Source organism: Protopterus annectens, chromosome 3.part0, assembly GCF_019279795.1.
Source record: "Protopterus annectens isolate FY-2018-M chromosome 3.part0, PAN1.0, whole genome shotgun sequence".
Lineage (NCBI taxonomy): Eukaryota > Metazoa > Chordata > Ceratodontiformes > Protopteridae > Protopterus > Protopterus annectens.
The window spans coordinates 1,835,078,511-1,835,101,463 of record NC_056731.1 but is presented as its reverse complement, the minus strand read 5'-3'; positions in this window follow the sequence as shown (position 1 = coordinate 1,835,101,463).

Genomic DNA, 22,953 nt, shown 5'->3' with positions numbered 1-22,953 from the left:
ACATAGATTTGCGATGTTCCAGAGCTTTGAGACATGCTGTGAACACATAGATTTGTGGTGTTCCAGAGCTTTGAGACATGCTGTGAATATAAAGATTTGTGATTTTCTAGAGCTTTGAGACATGCTATGAACACAAAGATTTGTCTGCAGAGTTTAGAGCCCTGTTTGCATGTAAAAAATTGCTCACTAGAGTGGAGGTCTCTAGATGGGGGGGGGGGGGGCATTTAGAGTTGCAGGATATGCAGTAGTGATGGACATTTTTCGTAAAGGTGGAAACATTTAAATGCAGTAATCAGCTGACTGTAGATTAGGTAGTTGGGGTTTTCTGACCATTCAAAATGTTTAGGACCTTACAATGGTCTGCTCTATTTGATAGATTGGTAGCAAGCTATCTTGTTATAACATGATGCTATTTTTGTTTTTTGTGTGTTGTTAAGATTAGTCAGGACAGAGGAAGCATATAAGAGGGGTTAAAAGTAGGTAGGTTGAAGTTAATGTTACCCTTGGTTTGTTTGTAACATATGCCTTAGCCCTGTAGAGGAAGCCTAGTTTCTGATGTATTTTTTAATTGATTGGAGAATGTGCTGGTTAAATCTGAGTGTATAATTACTATAATAACCCTGGAAGGCTTGTTTTCATTATTATTTTAGTTTTGGTATTGTTGGCCGAAATTATGGTAAAGGACTGCTTTTGGTAAGGTATGGTTTTGGAGTTAAAAGTGTCAATTTTGTCTTGTTGGAATTAAGTAGTAAGTTATGAATTTTTAGCCAAATTTCAATTGCTGAAAAAGAGGTTTTGGTGCTTTCTTTCAGTTGTCAGTGTATTATACTCTATCGCCTGGATGGGTGATGGTATGAAGATCATTAATGAAGATATTGAATAGCAGGAGTCCATCTCTGTGAGACTGCTATGGTTACTGACAGAAAAGATGAGAAGGTTTGTTGCCATTTAACAACTTGTTCCCTTTGAGAGAGGCAGCAAATGAACCAGGAGAGGGAAATTATTGTTGTTGGAAAATATCCACCTTTTAAGTGTGACAGTGCAGCACTGAATTTAAAGCAACTGATGTGATGTCTAGGTTGTTTATTGAAATCTCATGAAATCTCATTCCTGGCAAGATATTTCAATTAAAGGCACACACAACATTTTTAAAAGAAGTAGTTGCATCCAGTGATAAGAAACACAAGTATTTGGCAGGCCTTTATAGCTGGATTATGGATACTGACAGTAATCACATGCTGTTAAGTAGGACTCTAATATCTGTTCGGCTTGTCGGTCTCTCCATTAATATACGGACAAGTGTACTGTGTTTATTTTATGTAGGGTTTCATCTTGAATGAGAGGCAACCATCTGATGAAGACTAAAGCTGGTGATGAGGAAGATTATTTGAGGAGACTGGGTACCTGCACAATCTACTTTGACATCTATAAGCACTATGAAATTATTCTTTGGCAACCACTGTTGAAGGGGAGAATAATAGAAACTACAATATATAGTAACAGAGAACATGGGGAGTGTATTCAGAATGTGGGTACTAATACTTTTGTTTAACCACCTGTTATTTCACAGAAAACCAAGACAATGATGTCATCATTTTAGTGTTTGTAGAAAGCATGTAATGCACTGCATAAGCAGTGACCAGTACAGAGTAATGCACTTCTTATCCACAATCACTTTTCTTACATACTAATGCTAGAAGCCATACAAATAATTCTGAGCAGTGGAATTTGGTGATTAAAGAACTCAGGAATAAAAATCCACCAAGCTATTTGAACTCTGCAACACACTTCTTTACTATAAAGCACTTTTCGCCCAACTGAATCGTTGGACTTCCTCAGATAAAATGAGATTTAAAATTTATGAATTTAAATACAGCTCTAAAAAGGACAGGTGACCTACTCATTACATATTTAAAGTAAAAGATGACTTAATTACAAATCCATTAAGGATATATTAAATTACTTATGTTATTTAAAACATTTTAAAACCAGCCAACAAAAATATTTTCCACAGAAAACTTATTCTTTTAAACTAGTAGATCAGCATTTGATAAAAATGAGACTAACTAAAATTAAAAAGTTAAACAGAGACTGTCTTCAGTATCAAACAGGTGTAGCATATCCACGCCCACCACCATCTCAAGCATGGGTTTCTAAACAGCAATGTAACTATCCCGAATCGGCTCCTGCTAATGATGACGTCAATACTTCAGCATCTGCTGCTTCTTCTTCTTCTTTTTCCCCGAAGAGGATTAGAAATGGAACAAGCAACTTTTCCGACAACCAGGAGGGAGAAAACTTAAGGAGAAGTGACCGGATTAGAGACCGTAATGGAAACTCTACTAATAATAAACATGGAAACTCTACTAATAATAAACAAGTAAACAACCAGCAGCAAGTGGTAGCACAGTCTCCGAGGCAGGATTTTACCAGGGGCAGGCCTCGCAATTATTACAACAAGTGGAGGAGGAACAACAACAGGAGATAACCACTGCCAGTTTGCTTGAAAAATATCCGTGTGTTATTAAAGACAAAGAGAAGGATTTTTTTATTTACAACTATTCTTCATTTAAAGTTTCTGAGGACTTGGTTAACATTTTTGGTTAAAGGTTTGTCGTTTATTCCTACAAATAGAATGAATATAGCACAATCAATTTGTGACCTTAAAATTTTGTTAGAAAACTAATCCTGCACCAGCTTTTGGGTGTACAGGGTAGTATTGTTAATGAATTTAAAGTACCTAGTTGCTTTAATCCACCATTACATAATTTATTATCTATTTTTGAAAAAATGTTTGAGTTGGATTTTAGAAAATTGAGCAAATCAGAAGCTAGTTACATGTTTAATTTAAGTAAGGAGGAAAAAGATTTATTTAATCTGTTATGTTCTGCGAAAATCCGTGTAATGAAACCAGATAAAGGAGGCGGACTAGTATTTATGGATGTCCACCATTATGATATGAAAATTCAAACTATATTGGAGTCTGATGCATATTCAGAAGCCTCCTCAAATGAATTGAATATAGCAAACCAACTTATTAGAATTTACCTGAATGATTTATTTATAGAAGGTAGAATAGATATGCACATATACAATTTCCTACAAATATTTTCATCAAGGACCCCTTGTATGTTAGGAGTCCCTAAACTTCATAAAGACATAACGGATCCCCCACTTAGACCAACGGTGGAGGGAGGGTGGCCTAATGGTTAAGGTGTTTGCCTTACAAACACAAGGTGCAGGATTTGAGTCTCACAAGGGATAATTGGCTAGGATTAAAATGGCTCACAAGGGCAGTTAGCTTAGTACTAATCTATGAACCTATGAACCTATGGGAGGGCTTCATCTACATATGCTTGCACCAAATTTGTAGATTCTACCATGAAAAAGTATGTTACAACAGAGGAAGTTATATGTAAGGATTCCTGGTCATTTTTAGACAAATTAAACACCTTTGATTATAGAATCAAGTATAATTTCCTCACGATAGACATCAGGGACCTTTACACCAGTATCCCTCATGAACGGGGTATCGAGTGGGCTAGTATGAGAATGCGAAAGAAGGGTGCCCCAGAGCAAGAAATTTCATTAGTAGCAGAACTATTGGACATTATACTAACTAACAATTTTATATTTTTTAACAACAAGTACTTTGTTCAAACTAAGGGAGTAGCAATGGATTCCCAATGTGGTTCCAGCTATGCGAATCTAGTGATGTCACACTGGGAACATACATATATTCTAGGTAACCAGGAATTTCAAAATATTATTAAATTTTACACAAGATACCTGGATGATATCTTTATGTTAATAGATGGAAATAAGAATACAGCAAACATTTTAGTCCAATGGTTAAATACTACATCAGAATTTCTGTATTTTACATATGTTTTTATAGAACATTATATATCTTATTTAGATGTTGAATTAAATAAAAACAGGGAACATAACAACTTGGAAGCTAAGATTTTTAGAAAATCTACTTATTCCAATACCTTCCTGCACTATACAAGTGCACATCCTTTTCATCAGAAGCGTTCAGTAGTAAAGGGTCAATTAGTGCGAGCTGCAAAAATGACCACTACTGAACAGGACTTCTTCGATGAATGTGTTAATTTAAAAAGGATGTTTCTAAGAATAGCACACCCTGTTAAATTGTTAGATAACTTAATAGAGGAAGTCAAATTTAAAAGAAGTATTGGACAATATAACCCCATATTAAAACAGAATAGATAAATAAACAATGTTGACAACAACCTTGACAATAATTCGGTTCTCTTATCAACTCAAGAACAAAACAAAGGGGTACATTTTAATTTAGCATATATTCTGACCTTTTCTCTGGACATCTAAAAATATTAAAAACATCATCATCAAAAATTGGAGTATATTTAAAGAAGATATGTTTCTGGCATCCAAAATGGGTGATACTCCTAATTTTGTTTTGAGAAGATGGTTAATTTCAAGAACTTGTTAGAGAAGCAGAAAAAGATATCTACCACAAAGATAGGTATGACTCAGTGTGGCAACTGTCCCTATTGTAACATAATGGAGCAAGGCATTAGCATAACCATTAACGGTCTAAAAATAACTAGTAAATGTAAATTTAACCGCAATTCTAAGGCAGTGGTTTATGTGGCAAAATGTCAAATCTGTCCGTCATTTTACATTGAGAAGACAGATCGTAGATTAAGAGACAGAGTGTATGAACACTTGTATAGCATAAATAAACACAAAGAGGAAAATGCTCTAGCAATGCATACATCTGCTTTCCCAGTACATAAATTTAAGTTTAAGGTCATAGACCAGGTTAATAATGACCCTAGGGGTGACCCTAATTCTCTTATTATATAAATTAGAATTAATTTGGCAAATAAGACTTAATGCCTACACATACCCTGGCCTTAATGACAAATGCCCTATTATGTGCTTATTGAAATTAAAAAGTTTAGAGAGGTAAATTGCATATTTATATATAAGTATATGTGCATGTAAGTATACTGGTTCTCCTTGCTTTCTATATACACACATATACATCTTCCTTATCATTATGCATTATTTTGTATAAAGTTATGAATAATAAGCGGTCAGGGGGTAGAGTGTATATATATATATATATATATATATATATATATATATATATATATATATATATATATAAATACATATATTTTTGACCAACTTGATGATATATATATGTTTTTCAGTAGAGGCCCGGAGAGAGAAGCTCTATATAAGTTGTACAAGTTCACAAAAGGCATAAAAATATTACATGAGAAACAAAGCAATTTAAACAGATGATTTAAAAAGATAGACCATCTGACCAGAATCAAGATGTTTCAGATGCTTAAAATGTAGAATATCTAGTCTTGTATATGTTTAGATTCATAAAGCTACATATTTTTATACCTATGTGTTTTTATATTTATATGTTTATATAACATGCACTTATATGTTTATATATGGGTACACATTTAGTTTAAAAAGAATAAGTTTTCTGTGGAAAATATTTTGTTGGCTGGTTGTAAAATGTTTTAAATAACATAAGTAATTTAATATATCCTTAATGGATTTGTAATTAAATCATCTTTTACTTTAAATATGTAATGAGTAGGACCTTTTTAGATCTGTATTTAAATTCATAAATTTTAAATCTCATTTTTTCTGAGGAAGTCCAACGATTCAGTTGGACGAAAAGCGCTTCATAATAAAGAAGTGTGTTGCAGAGTTCGAATAGCTTGGTGGATTTTTATTCTATAGTTTGCTCTTGAGTATTTGTCGATTAAAGAGCTCAGGCCTGTTTTAGCTTACGGTTACTCAGACTTGTTTCATCAACTCTGAGTGGGGTAAAAGGCATTATTCTTTACCTTTGATAGACAGTCTAAGACTTGTTCTGCAGTGATTTTAAAGGAGACTAACTGTCTAGGGATGCTGGAGGTAACAATGCAGCTAAGTGGGGTAAAGGTAGCACTTAATTTGTCAGCTAATACATTGTCTAAATCATTGGCATCAGAATGTATGATAATATTATTATGGATGAGCTCAGTGCATCGTTGGACATTATTCCTTAATTTTCTTACACACCTGAAGAAAGATTTATAGTTCCTTTTGGTATATGTAGTGATCTTAAGTTCTTTGTTTTATATTTTCTAAAAGTGCTCTTAAGTTTCTTTCTGGTATGTCTCAGTGTGATCCTGAGACAGGATGGTTGGTATTTCTTACAACTTTTCCTTCTTTTGTTATACAATTAATACATGAATTCTACTGGAGATGTTTATTCTTAAATTTACCATTATATTTAGGGAAGACAAGTGTTACTTTTCCTGTGTAGCTGTTTCTCTGCTGGTAAACATTGGCTGGTATATTCATCAGCACTCTCAGGTGGCTGCATTTGTGGGAATTGATGGAAATTTTGCATAGGTCTTCTACTAGCTGAAGTAGGTTTGCCCTGGAGATGTCTCACAGATAGTCCCATTTGGTGGCAGAGTGGTACCTCTAGGCCTGACAGAGAAGATGACTAATTTGTCAGATTTAACAAAGAATGAAGAGATGGGGTATTGTACAAGTGGAAGCTAGGTGGGTAAGGACCACATCAAGAATATTACAGCTTCTAGTGGAGTGTCTTGGGATTAACAAAGTCCAGGAAATGCAGAACATATCTCTTTTTAGAAGTCTATGTGTGCCAGTTAGTGCTTTGGAAATTAAAGTCCCTTAGCAAGAAGGTATTTGGTTTAATCTTTAACCCCTTCAATGGTATTAATGTAATTTCTATGATCTCTGACTGACACTGATGGGACGTGTAGTTAGCAATGAAGTAATACAATATTTTATTAATTTGAATTTGGATCTCCACAAGTTACAGTTTAACTCATTTAAGTGAAATCCATCAGCTCCAGATGGATCACCTCCTCACCAGTCACCAAATCAAATTACTGTAATCCTACATGTAGCATCCTATTTGTTACAGGATGTCTTCTCCCCCCCCCCCCAACTGATTATCCAACCTTATCTCAAGCACCATACTGAAGTATTTCCCATGAATATAGACTCTTCACAATTAGATAGCGATCTGATCTTTGTGTTCAGTTGATAACATGGGCATGCATCATCCACATTTGGACCATAAACATTAATAATCTTCCCTTAATGCTTAGATGTTCATATTTTTATCATACTCTATTCTCCCAATAGCATCTTTACGTACTCCCAACACGCTTGCATGAAAGGAAAGATGCAATGAAGATACAGTTAGACCATCACCCTATTAGGCTAATTTGGCACAACTAACCAATATTTCCCCCTCTACTTTTTTCTTTAACCATAAAACTGGAACTCACTTTAATTTTGCTTCTTGCAATAGGCTTGAAACCCATCCTTGTGTGCTGACTTAAAATAGCCTTATCCTTGAGCATGGTAGAATCCTGTTCACATTGCTTTCCATGTAACAAAACCTACAGGTACCACATTTGGAAATTTTACATGAGAGCAATGTCATTATGGAACCCATCTTCAAGTGCATTGAACCACTAAATCATCATAATAATCTACCTAAACTATGGCAACAAATAACTCATTTTTATGGGCTTGGAAAACCTGACAAAAAAAAAAACAATCCACCAACAGCCCAGAAGCAAAAAAAAAAAAGGCAGAAAATCTCAAAGCACTTATCTCAGAACCCTTACCAAAGCCACGCCTGCCCCATCTCCATTGACTGAATCATAAGGGACCAGATGTATAGTCCACATAACATTCATATGGGTATCAATCTTAAGTAGTAATTGAAGAAACAAAAAAAGGAAAAAGGCATATACATCCCTGCATCAAAACTATATTCAGTTACACCATAAATATTGAAATAAGACCATAGGAATTTAAATCCTTGCCTGGACACTCCATGCTGTTTGTACAAATGCTAAACCTTGAAACATGAGCTCACAAACTTGTACAGAAGGTACATAAAACCAAAAGAGAGGAAAAACATGACCCTGACTCCATCTGCATCTGTCACTTGCTCAGTTCATAGACATTAACGACATAGATTTAATCACCTAGATGCCTTCTAAAGTTAAGTCCTCAGGTATTTTTCCATTGGATCATGTAATGGGCACTTTTCATACAAACTTTTCTGAGAACCAGCAGGTTCTTTACTCTTCCCCAGACCCCCCCCCCAAAAAAAAAAAAAGATTAGTTCATTCTCTCTGCTCACCACTTGATTAACTTGATTAACAGGTTTGGAGAGTGGAAACTCTGCCACCTTCTCCCTTTTCAGCAATGTCAGTTTAGAAGGGATAACACATGGGGCATTTTTCCCCTTCTAGAATTCCCAGGCACATCCTTGCTGTTTGTAACTGCCTCCACATAAGACTTCTGTTTGTTGATTTTCCAGTCTTTAAGAAAACTCTGGATAACCTGGGACCATGAAGGTAAAACTCTGCATGCTCTTTACCAAATGCATTGTAGATAGGTACCTTAGAATAACTCCAAGCCCGAGTTCCCTGCTCCACAATAGAAAGGAAGCCAAGGATTTCCTTTTGGCAAATGAAGCAGCACTGTAGTCCAGCACTGTCTTAACCTGATGTCCCTTGATTTTCAAATTAGACAACAGCTCCCTTGCTTTACTCCTTTGCAGTGATTGTGGTGTCCACTCCCAGAAGCACCACCAGTTCCTTTCTTATATATCCCATGTGGTCCATTCATTCAACCTTTTCAAGAATGCCAAATATCTTTAGATTATTAGAGTGTTTCTGTGGGCATGAGTCTCTGAATCATAAATGTTAGTTTGTAATTGTATGGTGTGCATCTGTAAGTTTATAATACTCTGCAAGTTACTCCAACCAGCTTTTTCTGTTCCTGAATCTATACCCACTGCTTAACTAAAACTTTTTGAATATCTCCCATCTGCCAATCATGCTTTTTTGTAATGTGTAATTTAGGTTTCATCCACAAAAATCACTTGCATCAATGCAGCTAAAATCTCCTGAGTTTCTCTAAGCTCATTGAGATTCTCCACAAATGAATTAATGGTGGCCACTCTCTTGTAAACCCACATAGAGAATACACATACCACAACTTAATATTTAAACCCACATACAGAATACACACACCACAGCTTAATATTTAAACTCAGATGCAGAATACACATACCACATTTTAATATTTAAACCCACATACAGAATACACATACCACAATCTAATATTTAAACCCACATACAGAATACACATATACCACAGTTTAATATTTAAACCCACATACAGAATACACATACCACAACTTAATATTTAAACCCACATACAGAATACACATACCACAGCTTAATATTCTGACTAGACCAACAATCTACTACATGAGCACTTTGTTTGTTTGTTTATTTGTTTGTGCTTTGTTGACTGGGATAGTCTATCCAGACCACCAACCTCTTTTCAGGGAGAGTCAAGGTGGTATTCATACTAACTAGCAGAAATTTGGTCAAGGAACCAGGAATCTTCTCACACTCTTTTTGAAAAGTGCTGTGGGATCTTTTACATCTACCTTCGCTACTACCACCTCAGGCAGATGTGAGCTACATTCATCACCTCATCTGTAAGATGGATGGTAAACTTATTATTTTATTTATTTATTTATTTTACATTTGTTATCCTGGAAAATCCAGCTAGACCAGGTCCATTTTCAGTGGAGGCCCGGGAAGAAAAGCTCCACAATTAAGAAGACATTTATACAATTACAGATATACATACATTTATACAATTTGAGATATTCGTACAGAAACAGGTAGTAGTGAAAAATGGATTTACAAGTAGAGTTATTCTTACTTTGTTAACTATAGTTAAAACTTGCAGCACAAGACTAAGATGCAGTTTTGAGAAATAGTACAAGGGTTCAGTGAATGGGTTTAAACAGATATTTTTCAGAGTTTGGCTTCCAGTAGTTACCTGGATTTTGCAGGACAAAAGGTACATTTTGAGATAGTTTTACAAAGGTAGTAAGAACTGCTTACAGATGTAGTATGTATGTATAGAAGGGAGCAAAAGAACACTATGATATGTGATAAGAGTCAGTGTGTCAATGTGCCTAGATATAGTGTGGTATTTACACTGGAGTAGATTTGATAGGAGATCAATGTGCATAGATATAGTGTGATATTTAGACTGGAGTAGATTGATAAAAGAGAGTATAGGGATTGTCATGTGATACATGGGCAAATCCAAGTTGTCCTGAGATGAGATTTGAGTGATTGTTTGAAGTTTGCATTTGTTGTTGTGGAGGTTATATTGGTGGGGAGATTGTTCCATTTTTTGGCTATGATGTGGGAATATAGGGCTTTTCCTGCAGTGTTGTTAGCAGTAGTAACACTGAGTAGGGGTTTATTGGAAGAGCATAGAGGGCAACTGGAAAAGTGGAAGGTTATTAGGTTACTGAGGGCTGGAGTTTTCTCTGAGTGGTTTCTGATGTTAAAGGCATAGGTGAGTTGTTGGTAAGATAGTATGTTAGGAAATTCCAGCCATTGAATTTATTTTAGTACTTGGCAGTGATGTGTTCTAAAGTGGGAGTTATTGGCATATTTAGCTATTTTGTTGTAACATGCTTCTAACTTATCCAGATCTGATTTTTTAGTGTGAGTTAGGATAGGTGCGGCATAAGTAAGTGTCGATAGGAGGTGTGTTTGAGCTAAAGTGATTCGTGCCTTTTCTGTGAGATAGCTTTTGTGCCTGTATAGGGTTCCCATTTTCTTATGGACCTTTTGAATAGTTTGTGCTATGTGAAGATCAAATGCTAGGTTGTTGTCTATTTCAACTCCTAGGAGTTTTGTGTGACTGGATGGAGAGATGATAGTGCCATTCCTAGATGAGATGGAGAAAGTGGCGGGGGAGGATTTAGTTTTATTAGGTGTGAACAGCAGAAGTTTGGTTTTGTTAGGGTTAAGTATAAATTGGATGTTGGTGATCCAATTTTCAATAGCAGAGAAAGATTCCTGGGCTAGTTGTTTGAGGGTATTGACAGATGGGCTGCACAGATGAGAGTGGAATCATCTGCATACTGAATTAGTGAGGATTGCTTAGGGGAGATATATAAATTGTTTGTAAAAATTGTGAAAAGTAGTGGGCCAAGTATAGAGCCTTGAGGTAGCCCTATTGAGTTGCGGAGAGGAGGGGATAGCTCATTATTCCATTGTACAGATTGTTGTCTTTTTGATAGGTAGCTATTGAACCAGGAGATGGTAGAAGAAGTAAAGGATAGAGAATGAAGGCTGTCCAGTAACTTAGGGTGTGAGACCATGTCGAATGCTTTTGAGAGGTCTAAGAAGGTAGCAGATACATAGTTGTTGTTGTTTCTATGTTGGTTAACCAGGTTGGTGAATGAGACAAGAGCAGAGGTTGTACTATGGTGAGGGCGGAAACCATGTTGGGTGGATTACCTCTTACTAAGTGATTCATAAACAATGAGGTTTACCTAACACTCATGCAACCAAAACCTGCCATTCAATAGGGAAATTACAATATAATACTGATGTGGAATAGCGGCCCATCACATATCTACTGTTCATGAACAAGCCTTACACCTGTGTAGAGCTAGTGGGCTATTTTAACAAATTAAGCCTAGAAAGCTAGGTTTAGTTCTATCTGCCAAACTCCAGTCCCTATAGCAGTGCTTTTGCTGATGCTTGCAGGTATGTAGTAGATCTTGCTGTTTATTCCTAGAGCTAATAGACTTCAGCTGCTGACTGCTACTATCTTTCTGGTAAGAAAAGGAGGCCAGAAAAGTTTCTGTACAGTTCCTGCTTGTGTTAGTGTTGTACCACTGAAACTTTTTAAGGATGATAGTATCGATTGAGATCTGGATTATATGAGTAAAAAAAAACTGATGGACTCAGGAGTTAGGATCACTTAATGCAGTTACCATGTGACAACACAACATGCCCCAGTATTGGCTGCATGCTACTATTAGTGCAGGATCTTTAAAAAAGGTTTGCTTAATGGTGGTTGGTGGACAGGATGTACCCAGCTATAGAAACCATCATGAGGAATCCCTGATATTGCAATACATGTTAATCATGAGGGATGCTTGTTTCTAGTGAAAGACCAAATACAGTTCACTACATTGGTTAAATGGAATAGAAGAGAGGTAGAGCGGGTTGTGAGACATAATGAAAGGAACAGCTTTGGGAAGCAGCTATAACATGAGTGGGTGGACCAATAAAACAGATAAAATAGGCCCTCTGTCTGTGAACTGCAATCTGTGTACTCTTCTTCTTCTTCTTCTTCTTCTTCTTCTTCTTCTTCTTCTTCATCTTTCGGCTTGCCCCAGTTATGGGTCACCACAGCGGATCACCTGTCCGCTCATGATTGGCAGTAGAGTTTTTACGGTGTCGAGTTGCCAGCCCGGCGCCCAACCTTCCACGGAAGGCACACACACACTCATGCCTAGGGCCAATTTAGAGTGTCCAATCACTAAAGATTATTAATTGTAGCCAGTGCTAGGGGAAATGGAGAAGAAGGGAAATCAAAGATGCAAACCAACCTCCCCAGGAAGGGTGATGCACGACAGATGCTGGAGAGGTGGGGAGCTTGCGTTTGACAAATCAACCTAAATGGTAAATGTATGGAGAGGTCAGCAAATTATGGGAGAAGTTATGGAAAAGGTGGAGGAGATTTCCAGGTGGAAGGGTTAAAGGTATCTGCTTGACAGTTATGTGTGGTTGCAGAGAATGGAGAGGAGGAACTTTTGAAAGATCAAAAGATAGGCACAAGTTGTCTGTCTCTGTGCTACAGAGAAATGAAGTACTGGACATGATCTAGGTAACCGAGATTCAATCACCAGCCCCAGTACTGGAGGAGCCAGTTAGGAAAGAGAGAAATGAAGGGGTATGGCCCGCTTACCTGTCTGTGGAGGGAAGGAGTTATGTATTCCTGTGCATCGTATGATGATGATATGATTTCTCCAGTGGAGACTGATGAAACTAACTTACACACTTTTAGGTTATTAGATGTGGTTGCTTGCTAGAATATGCCTCATGGAAAAGCCCAGCACAGATGACTAATGCACATCCTAGTGTAACTGAGCATGTATGAGAACATGAGTTTAAAAGAAAAAAAATTGAATCACCTCTGATGGCTGCCTAAATGATTGCCCATCTAGGTCAAGTCTCACCCATGGTGATGAGAGAATAAATGGTTCATTGGCCAAGAGGGGATTATGATCAGCAGTCAGCTGGGAAAAAAAAAAAAAGAAAGAAAGAAAGAAAAATATAGGATTAACTCACATAGCATACCTGATGAAGACACTAGTGGCATGAATCTGGAAGACAAAAGGACAGCTGGAGAAGATAATGCACAGGATTTTAATGAAGGAGGTGAAGCATCTGTTAGAAGCATTACGGATTACGTAAGAGAAGAGAAAGGTAAGATAAGGAACCCCTTTCTGGGATATAGTTTAAAAAAAAAATACTGAGATGATAGGGGGTGAAGTAAAGCCCGGTAAAGTGGTTGGTTATATGTGGCCTGGAAAATTAATAGAAGCATGGTGATATGGAACAGAATCTAGAATGGGTGGGAGGTCTAATGACAGTGTATTTCATCTTGATTCGCACTTTTTGTGAAATAATATTTGACAGTTAATTTAATGTGTTTGTATATGTATAATGACATACATATTAATACAAAAATACAGTTCCCCACAAATGACATGACATTCCAAACCCTGTGACCAAAGGTGCTAAGATATGAAGAAAACTGTCCAAGAAACACTTTACAACTGCTCAACCAGAAGGTCTTAGTGAAGGATAGACAAGCCTGCCTGTAAAAACAGTTCACTTCTGAAGAACTATTCAAAGGAAGACAAAGATACAGAACCCTCTGTGTAGGCACTGCAGAGGTCTCTATATAAGAGGCAACCATCAGGCAGCTACAAGCCATTTAAGCATTCTCGTTTGGCATGAGCCATTTTAAATGTGCTACTGCTTGCCTGCTTAATGCTAGTGTCAGCCTTGTTGTCCACAGCTCAGTATCTTCACAGACCTTGCATTGGAGCTGTTAGCTACACAGATCCCATGCTAGTGAATCCACATCTACTGTGCATTTCCCTGGCATTAGCTAACACAGACTAATGATATTTGGTGTCTGTTTCTTGATTACGTTTTTCATCACTCGACTGCTGCTTTACAGCTGTGGTTACTATGCAAATGATGATGAGTGGTGTCCCATAGATGTCTTAAAGGTTGCCCTGCTTGATGCACGGTATACATACATTACACAAAGTATGCTGCCCTGTTTGATGCATGGTATACATACATTACACAAAGCATGCTGTCCTGTTTTATGCATGGTATACATACATTACACAAAGTATGCTGCCCTGTTTGATGCATGGTATACATACATTACACAAAGTGTTTGATGCATGGTATACATATATTACACAAAGCATGCTGTCCTGTTTGATGCATGGTATACATACATTACACAAAGTATGCTGCCCTGTTTGATGCATGGTATACATACATTACACAAAGCATGCTGTCCTGTTTTATGCATGGTATACATACATTACACAAAGTATGCTGCCCTGTTTGATGCATGGTATACATACATTACACAAAGCATGCTGTCCTGTTTGATGCATGGTATACATACATTACACAAAGTATGCTGCCCTGTTTGATGCATAGTATGCATACATTACACAAAGTATGCTGCCCTGTTTGATGCATGGTATACATACATTACACAAAGAATGCTGTCCTGTTTGCACGGTATACATACAGTACACAAAGTATGCTGTCCTGTTTGATGCACGGTATACATACATTACACAAAATATGCTGTCCTGTTTGATGCACGATATACAGCCACTACACAAAGTATGCTGCCCTGTTTGACGCACGGTATACATTCATTACACAAAGTATGCTGCCCTGTTTGATGCATGGTATACATACATTACACAAAGTATGCTGTCCTGTTTGATGCACGGTATACATACATTACACAAAGTATGCTGTGTTAAGGCATATCCATGGCAGTGGCATATGCTTTTAAATCATTTTACATTATGCACAGTACTGTTAGGCATACCTAGAATATAATGTAACACAGAACTCATCCATATCCACATGTTCTGCTGAGTTCAAATCTACCAAGCAGTGTCTAAATGCTACTACAGTGACAAGCTGAGCCCCAGGTGCAACATGGGCTGTTCAGGGTACTTCCTCAACATCGTCAGCTTCTTTGTCTCATTGTACATCACCCCCAGACTCCTCCTGGCCTTTGGCAACCATGTGTTGACCACTTGCCAGTCTCCATTGCAAACACATGTTGAGTAGGACTGCACAGGCCTTGAACATCTCTACAAATGAAAATAATAAAAAAAAATACTATCCCTTCGACTTAATTAACTCAAACATTAACTTTATTCAAAACATTTATTTATTCTGATCCCAGTATTAAATCTTGGATTTTTCTGATTTTTCCCAATAGCATACACACCAAATAATGTTGATACACTTCAATTAGACAAAATGGAAACCTTAAAGAATTCAGATTTAGTATACTGGTACCAACGCATGGAAAAAATTATATACTTCCTATTAATTTCCTAACAGAAAAATATAAGTTATCTATCAACACCTGGTTAACCTTGCAATCTTTAAGAAATATATTAATTGTTGAGAGATATGATGCAAACATCTGTTAGATCAAAAATACTCACATTTATTAACTATATTACTTTCATCACTAACCAAACCTACCAAGGAAGTGGATACCTATCAAATATCTACAAAATAATCAAAGAAAACAAAATATATCACAAAAAATCTTATTGGAGTTATTTTGAAAAAATTAATAAACATCCACAAGATCAAGAAAAAAAAACTTCTTAAATCGTCAAAACTTTCAACATTATCTCCCCATTGACACTTGTTCACTTGGAGATTCCTACAAAGACGTTTTTACACTCTGCATAAAATATCTCCAACGTTTAACAAACAAGAAAGTTGCTGGAGACGTAACTTGAATGTAGAGGCTAACTGGGAACATGTTTTCTATGATTGTATAAAATAGAAATCTTATTGGTCTAACATTAATATCTTCTTTCAGAGAATATTTAATGAAAATTTTGAGTTAAATAACTAAATCACCAGTGTTTAATTCACCAATACCTAACAGTGTTTCAAGAAATAGACAGCCAATACTATGGACTTTATTATCCATAACTATAAAGATAATCACATTAAACTGGAAAAAACAAACTTCTCGAACATTTAAAGAATTTAAAAATCTTAATACACAGAAATAAATATACCATTTAAATAAGCATTCATGACATCATTTCCTAAGATATCCAACAACTTTGTAGTGTAATTTAAAAATCTTACAATGACTGTTGGACAGATGGATTTGAACACAATAAATAACAGGACCAGCAGAACTACTTCATTCAAGAACTCCTGGATAATAGTAATGGACGCTTTGGATAGAATGGACAATACATCTAACTAAACAGTTATTATCTTCTATGTTATATATAACATTTTCAGATGTTTAGACACATTTGTAAATAGTTACTTAGTTTTATGTTTTTTCTCTTTTTGATATTTATTATTGCAATTATCTTTCATCTTTACCAGTTTAAAATTACTCTTTAATGTTTGTTATCATTTGCTTCATGATTTTCACTTTGTCATATGCAAGTTTTGACAGAATATTGTATTTTCATTTGCAAAATAATAAAACAAAATTAAGGAAAACAAACCCATCTCTACAGCCTTTTCTGGTGAGTACTAGATCACATTCCCCAAGGAATTCAGACAGCCAAACTCTCCATTCAGGATGCCAAACACTTTGTGTGTGCTACTATGCATGTTTGACTTTGTATCCAGTTTTACTTCTCCTCAGCAAGCTATTAGGACACAGAGTATAAATCATCTTTCAGGGTTGCAGTGAATAAAAAGCATCCACTGGGAGATACACAATATATATACTCTGTAGTGTTTAGTACTTCACTGTTGACAACATATTCACATCTTACTCTTTGTTCAGCATTATCGGCTTGGGTTGGGAGTGCCTTCTGTGTGGAGACTGCATGTCCTCCCCACGGTCGAGTGGGCATTCGAAAGACATGCGTTGAATGGGTGTGCCTTCATTGAAGGTTGGGCATCAGGCTGGCAACTCGACACCATCAAAACCAACTGCCAGTCATTAGCAGACCGGATTTCTGCTGTGGCGACCCCTAACCGGGAAAAGCCGAAAGACAAACAACAACAACAACAACTCTTTGTTCAGCATTAAAAGAGAACTGTATGACACAGGTTTTTATCATTAAGATGTCCCTGTGCTATGAGAGCTGAAGTGATTAGCCCCAGGCTGCTTTTCTGTCAGATATGTATATTACAGGGCTTCACAGGTATTGACATTCATGATAATGCCATCTATGTTGCATATTACCCAGCAGTTTATGGACTGGAAGCCATCTTTTTCATATGTACCATCCCCTGATCACCCTGTGGGGTGCATGCATGCAATATATTGCACCTGGTACTGCAAAGACCTGCAGCTTTGTGAAATACTTGCATGATGATTCATTATTCCTAGAGAAATATCAGGAATTTCATGTAGTTTCCTGCATGTTGCACCATGCAGTTCAGGACTGCATCTGCTGGCTTCTTTGCAAATGACTGACATATGCATAGCATATCCCATATAGACAGCTGGAATTAACTGTAGGTAGGATATGGAGGAAGAGTACAGCCTTTGTCTCCTTTAGGAGTGGCAATCTGTATTGTCCATTTGCTGTGAGGATCAGATGATATATGCCATATATGGTGTCTAACATAGCTATATTTATCCTATCCAGCTCCAGAAGCACTTGGGAAGTCACTGATGTGTACTGCTAGCACATTCTGACCTGACTGAGTGACAGACACTTGCATCAACCACATTCCTTTAGTTCACACTAAAGGTATACAAAATTTGTACTGCTTCATCCATTAGTTTCTTCCATTCACCTTGTCAGATATTTTCTTATGGTTCTACAAAGTCTTGTTGAAACAAAAGTGGTAACAGCTACAACAAGATTAAAGGAATGGCTGGGAAAAAAGAAATAAATAACTAATTAAAAAAAGCATTATTTGCAGGGGTCAAGCTTCTCCTTGCATCCCATTTACATGCATATACCAACTTCATACTAACACTACCTCTGAGAAAAATAAAAAGCCCAAAATACTTTAAATCACTGTTGGAGTGCATATCAAAACCAGGCCATAAGAGATTTCCTATGGTCAGCAGTGATCATGGAGCCACAGAATAAAGAAGTGTACCCATTAAGCTGAAACCTCATGCAGATCAGACTCAACCAGGGGTGCAGAAGCCTCTTCTGATTCTTATCCAGTACTTCACCTTCTAGTTATTTATGCATAGGTTCATAGGTGTATACTAGGATAACGAACACTGGAGTCTTTATAAGTCTTGCCATGCATCCCAAACATCATGCAAGTGTTTTGTGCCTTAGAGGTTATTTTAAGGAGTACATGTAAGGTAGTGTATTAGTTGAAAACTGCCTCTGTCCATGAGACATAGGTGCTAGACCTGAGATGAATTTCCCATCTACTGGCCCAGCTCACACTTGAATAGGGTTAAGGAAGAACTCTGCTTAATATTGGTGAGAATAATGTTCCAGAGGAGGGGAACTCTCTGAGATACATACCTGTCCCTTCAGCATGTCCTAGTTATGTCGAAAGCAAGGTCCAATTCCCTAGATCAAATAGTTCTGATGCTGTTAGTTTTGCAGATGAGCAAAAGGTCCATCAGAGAAGGATCCAAGGATGCCTTGCATGCCAGACTTAGATCACCTCTTAACAGTCTGTATGAAACTGAGTATAGAGATACGGATATCAGATGATCTGCCTAGGACATGTTGTTTACACCCTGTAATCTTTTTGTGAGGAATCTCTGTGGACATTACATTTACAACATATGCCTGGTCAGGTACATATCGAAGGAGACATTGTACTCATTGATAGATCTGATGAAGGATGAATTCAAGGAATAATGATCTCCTTGGATCTAGATGCCACGCCCTTGCTTATAAGATAAGCAACACAGAATGATTTTCTTACTACCTTAGATACATATTGGTCAAAAGCCAGGTTGCTATCCACATAAGTCCCCAAATTTGTGACTACTGGATCCATTATTAGGGGTGTGCTTACAGTGCTATCAGTGAATAAATATCCACAAACCATCACACGTATGGACCAGACGCACAGCTCGATACAGTTACAATCCAAAATCACAGTAGCCAGCACACAAAGAGTTAGCTTGTTCTTGAATATAAACTTTAATTCATGCAACCATTATACACAGAGACAGGACAAACATCAGAAAACCGGTTTCGGCCAATTTTCCTTCACCACTGATGAAGGCAAATTGGCGAAACCAGTTTGCTTATGTTTGTCCTGTCTCTGTGTATAATGGTTGTATGTATTAAAGTTGATATTCAAGAACAAGCTCTCCTTTTGTGTGCTGGCTACTGTGATTTTGGTGTGCTATCAATGAGTCAGTTTCCTAGGATGGCCGACTTCCCAAAGGGTAATATTATATATATCTTGGTATTAGGTTTTAAGTTGTGGCTTTAGCAGCAGTCTTTTGTCTGTGTTATGTATCCTGTAGGATGTTACTGTCTTGGAGGAATTCTATGACAGCTTTTAGTATGAGGGTATCACTCTACCTCTGGAAATAAGGATCCAACTGTTTTTAATTGGTATCCTAGTGTCTAGAACTAATTAAACATACACAGTGTAAGCAAACTCTATCTGTGCTTCCACGTGTATGCAACCAAATAACTAGCATGGTGTAGTTGCTCATTTACCTTGCTGCAGAGCCTTGTTTTCTCTTATATACTGATTATTTAGAGGACTGTGCATACTCTTAACTGCCTACCTCATTTTAAGCTGTTTGTTCTACTCCTGGATTGAAGCTCATTTAAGTATCATTTACCTGGCTATTGCAACACTTGTTTTTGTTATCAGAAAACACTTCCACTAATAGTTTAAAAAAACTAAAGTAACTCACTAAACCCAAACTTTCTTGTAACCAAACTTTCAGGCCCAACACTAAGTATTTCTTTTTTAGTCAATTCAAACCTTAACTTTCTAACCATTAATCTGTTCCCTAATATTACAAATCCCTAAAAGATCTTTCATACTCACCTTTAAGCTCTCCTGTTAACTCCAAGTAACCTTAAAGCACTGCATTTCCAATCATTTTTTACTCTTATTACTAGCCTCCTGTTACTTCAGCCCTTGAAAGCACACACCTTCAAACCTCAACCCTCTCTTCTTATACTTTGTCTAGTCCTTCTAAGTAACTCTATACTGGGTCTACTTAAACCTAAAGTGTCCTTTTCCTTTTAGCTGTTCAGTCCTTCTAGACATTGATTACTTCAGTTGTTTACTTTCTCTCCTACTCAGCTGCAATGTACAAATATTGAGGTTACCTGCAACTCTCCTGCTCAACAACCCTCCGCAGATGTATTGACACAAATACATGAGATGCATTACTAGCTATGTCCTCTCCCCCTGATACATTCAACAAAGGACAGGCAGGAGAGTTCACCAGCTATAGACACAGACACACACTATACCATACTCAACACAACTGATCATCACAACCTCAAAACATCACAATAAACACACCAAGACACATAGTACCATCTGAGCAAAAAATCAAACACCACCCAAACACAGACACAGCACCAACCCAAACACAAAAAATCACAAACAGCAACAAACACAACCAGACACCCAAACCATCAGAACACAAACAGACACACACAACAGGCCAAACTCCCAGACAACACACTAGCAGGTCACTCATGTCAGACACACACCAATGCCAACACCAGACTGGACGGTGGAGAAGGTTCCAGACACACTCATGTCAAAAGCTACCAGAACATAACAGGCAGGTATTCACATTCTCTCAACAGCAGGTACAAACACCATAACAGTAATTGTCCACGCTGTCGTAAACACACTCCGGACAAACAACTCCAAGTCACCATGAACAAAGAGACATTTGGGAGCCCACCTGACCCTGACCTGACCAGGCATATGACCCTGACCTTTGAGCAGTATCCAATTATTCACCAAGACTGATGCCACAATACAGAGATAAGATGATCAGCTTTTAACAATGATCCAATGCTCAAATGTCATCATAAGGGGATCAGACAGCAACAATTGGCTTATGACTCGGGTGACAAGCCACGCAAAGGGGGGATGCTGCCCTGTCTAGCCTGCTGGACATGGATGGACCAAGCGCTCTTGCCTTGCTCATGTCACCAAAGTAAAAAGGCATTAAATTCTAGGCCTACCAAATGCCACCACAATTAGCTTAAAAAACCAAGTCAAATGCTAAACAATGCCAGAAGTCTAAAAAAAAAAATCTGCGCATCTGCCCTTTGGAAGTCATGGGAATGCTCGCACTCTGTGCCCTTCTCATGCTGAACAGTTCTCCTCTCTGCCACTGCACCCAGCACCCTTATCAGGTTTTACCAACCCCAATCCCTGCCATAAAAGAACACTATCAGGCGTTCCCTGAAGGGGGTGGGTGTTCTTCAAAGACAGAGGACACCAAGACAGGTGGCATCGCGCACACCTCCAAGACTGGTGGCAGGTGCACTGTGCAACCTACAGGGTGCTCTTGCAACCACACAAGACTTAACACAAACCTCCCAAACTCAGGACACTCACCTGGCCCAAACTCCAGAAACACACTGCCTTTCCTGAAAACACCAAACACCATAATACTACACCAAACACCATTACCCCTAGGTAGACTCACCCACCTACTCAAGCACTGGAACCCTACTCAAAAAAAGTTCCTGGAACTCAAATGTTGCCATACAATGAAACAAAAAGTCACTTGACACAACAGAAAAGAAAACATCAGGGAAAAGACATCATCACACACATCAAGTTCATGGGTTCAACACCGGAAGATCACGAAATATACCCCTCACTAAACTAATCTCACTAATCTCGCCATCTTCCCTCCCCCCACCCCCCCGAAATAAAAAGACCACAAAAACACTGATAAAGAATAACTTCACACTTCTAAAGACTAGTGGTCTCTTTATGCGACCGAACCTTTAAGTCGACAATCTTCGTTGCTGAATCGATTCTACAAATGCCTTCTACCCAAAATTCCGTATGCTACTGCATGGACAAGGCAATCCCACAAAACAAAGACTCAAGCAAACCAAAGGCGTTGGCCCACTCTGGTGGACCCCAGCCATAAACAAACTCAACCTGCAAAAGACTCAGCAAAAAACAAGATAACCAAAAACTCTTAAAAGTAAGACTACCCCAAAGACACCTAAAACAAAAAAACTAAAAAAAAAAATAAAATCATAAAAAGAAAATTTGAGAGAAAAAAGAAAATCAAGACAAAAAACAAAGATAACAATCATAAGAGGAGCTATAAAAGAAGAAACTCACCCCAGATTAGCTTGATGATAGAATCAAATGATGTGAAAAATGATGATCCTTACAATTTTGCAGACAAAAAGCAGAAGGAGGCTGTGGGTTCCATTACTTCTCCTCCCCCCCCAGGAGAGAGATATCTACAAACCCAGCCCCTCCCTCCCCCAAACATCTCCAATCCACACACACTGAACTGCAAAAAGAAAGCAATCCCACGCATCCATGGGACTCCGAAAGCCCCGTGCGCCCAGTGCTCCACTCTAACTCAACCCCCACCACTGCTCCACAGCTAGACAATTGTTTGTCTTTACCTCTGGACCCATACCATACTCAGCAGCTGCAACTGTGGTCCCACTTCACAAAGGCGGTGCTCCACCGACCCTGATACCGGCCCATTACTGATAAGAAGCTTATTAATCATAGCCAGCAAGGATGTAATGATCCTCATCATCATGGACAATCATAATGACATTTG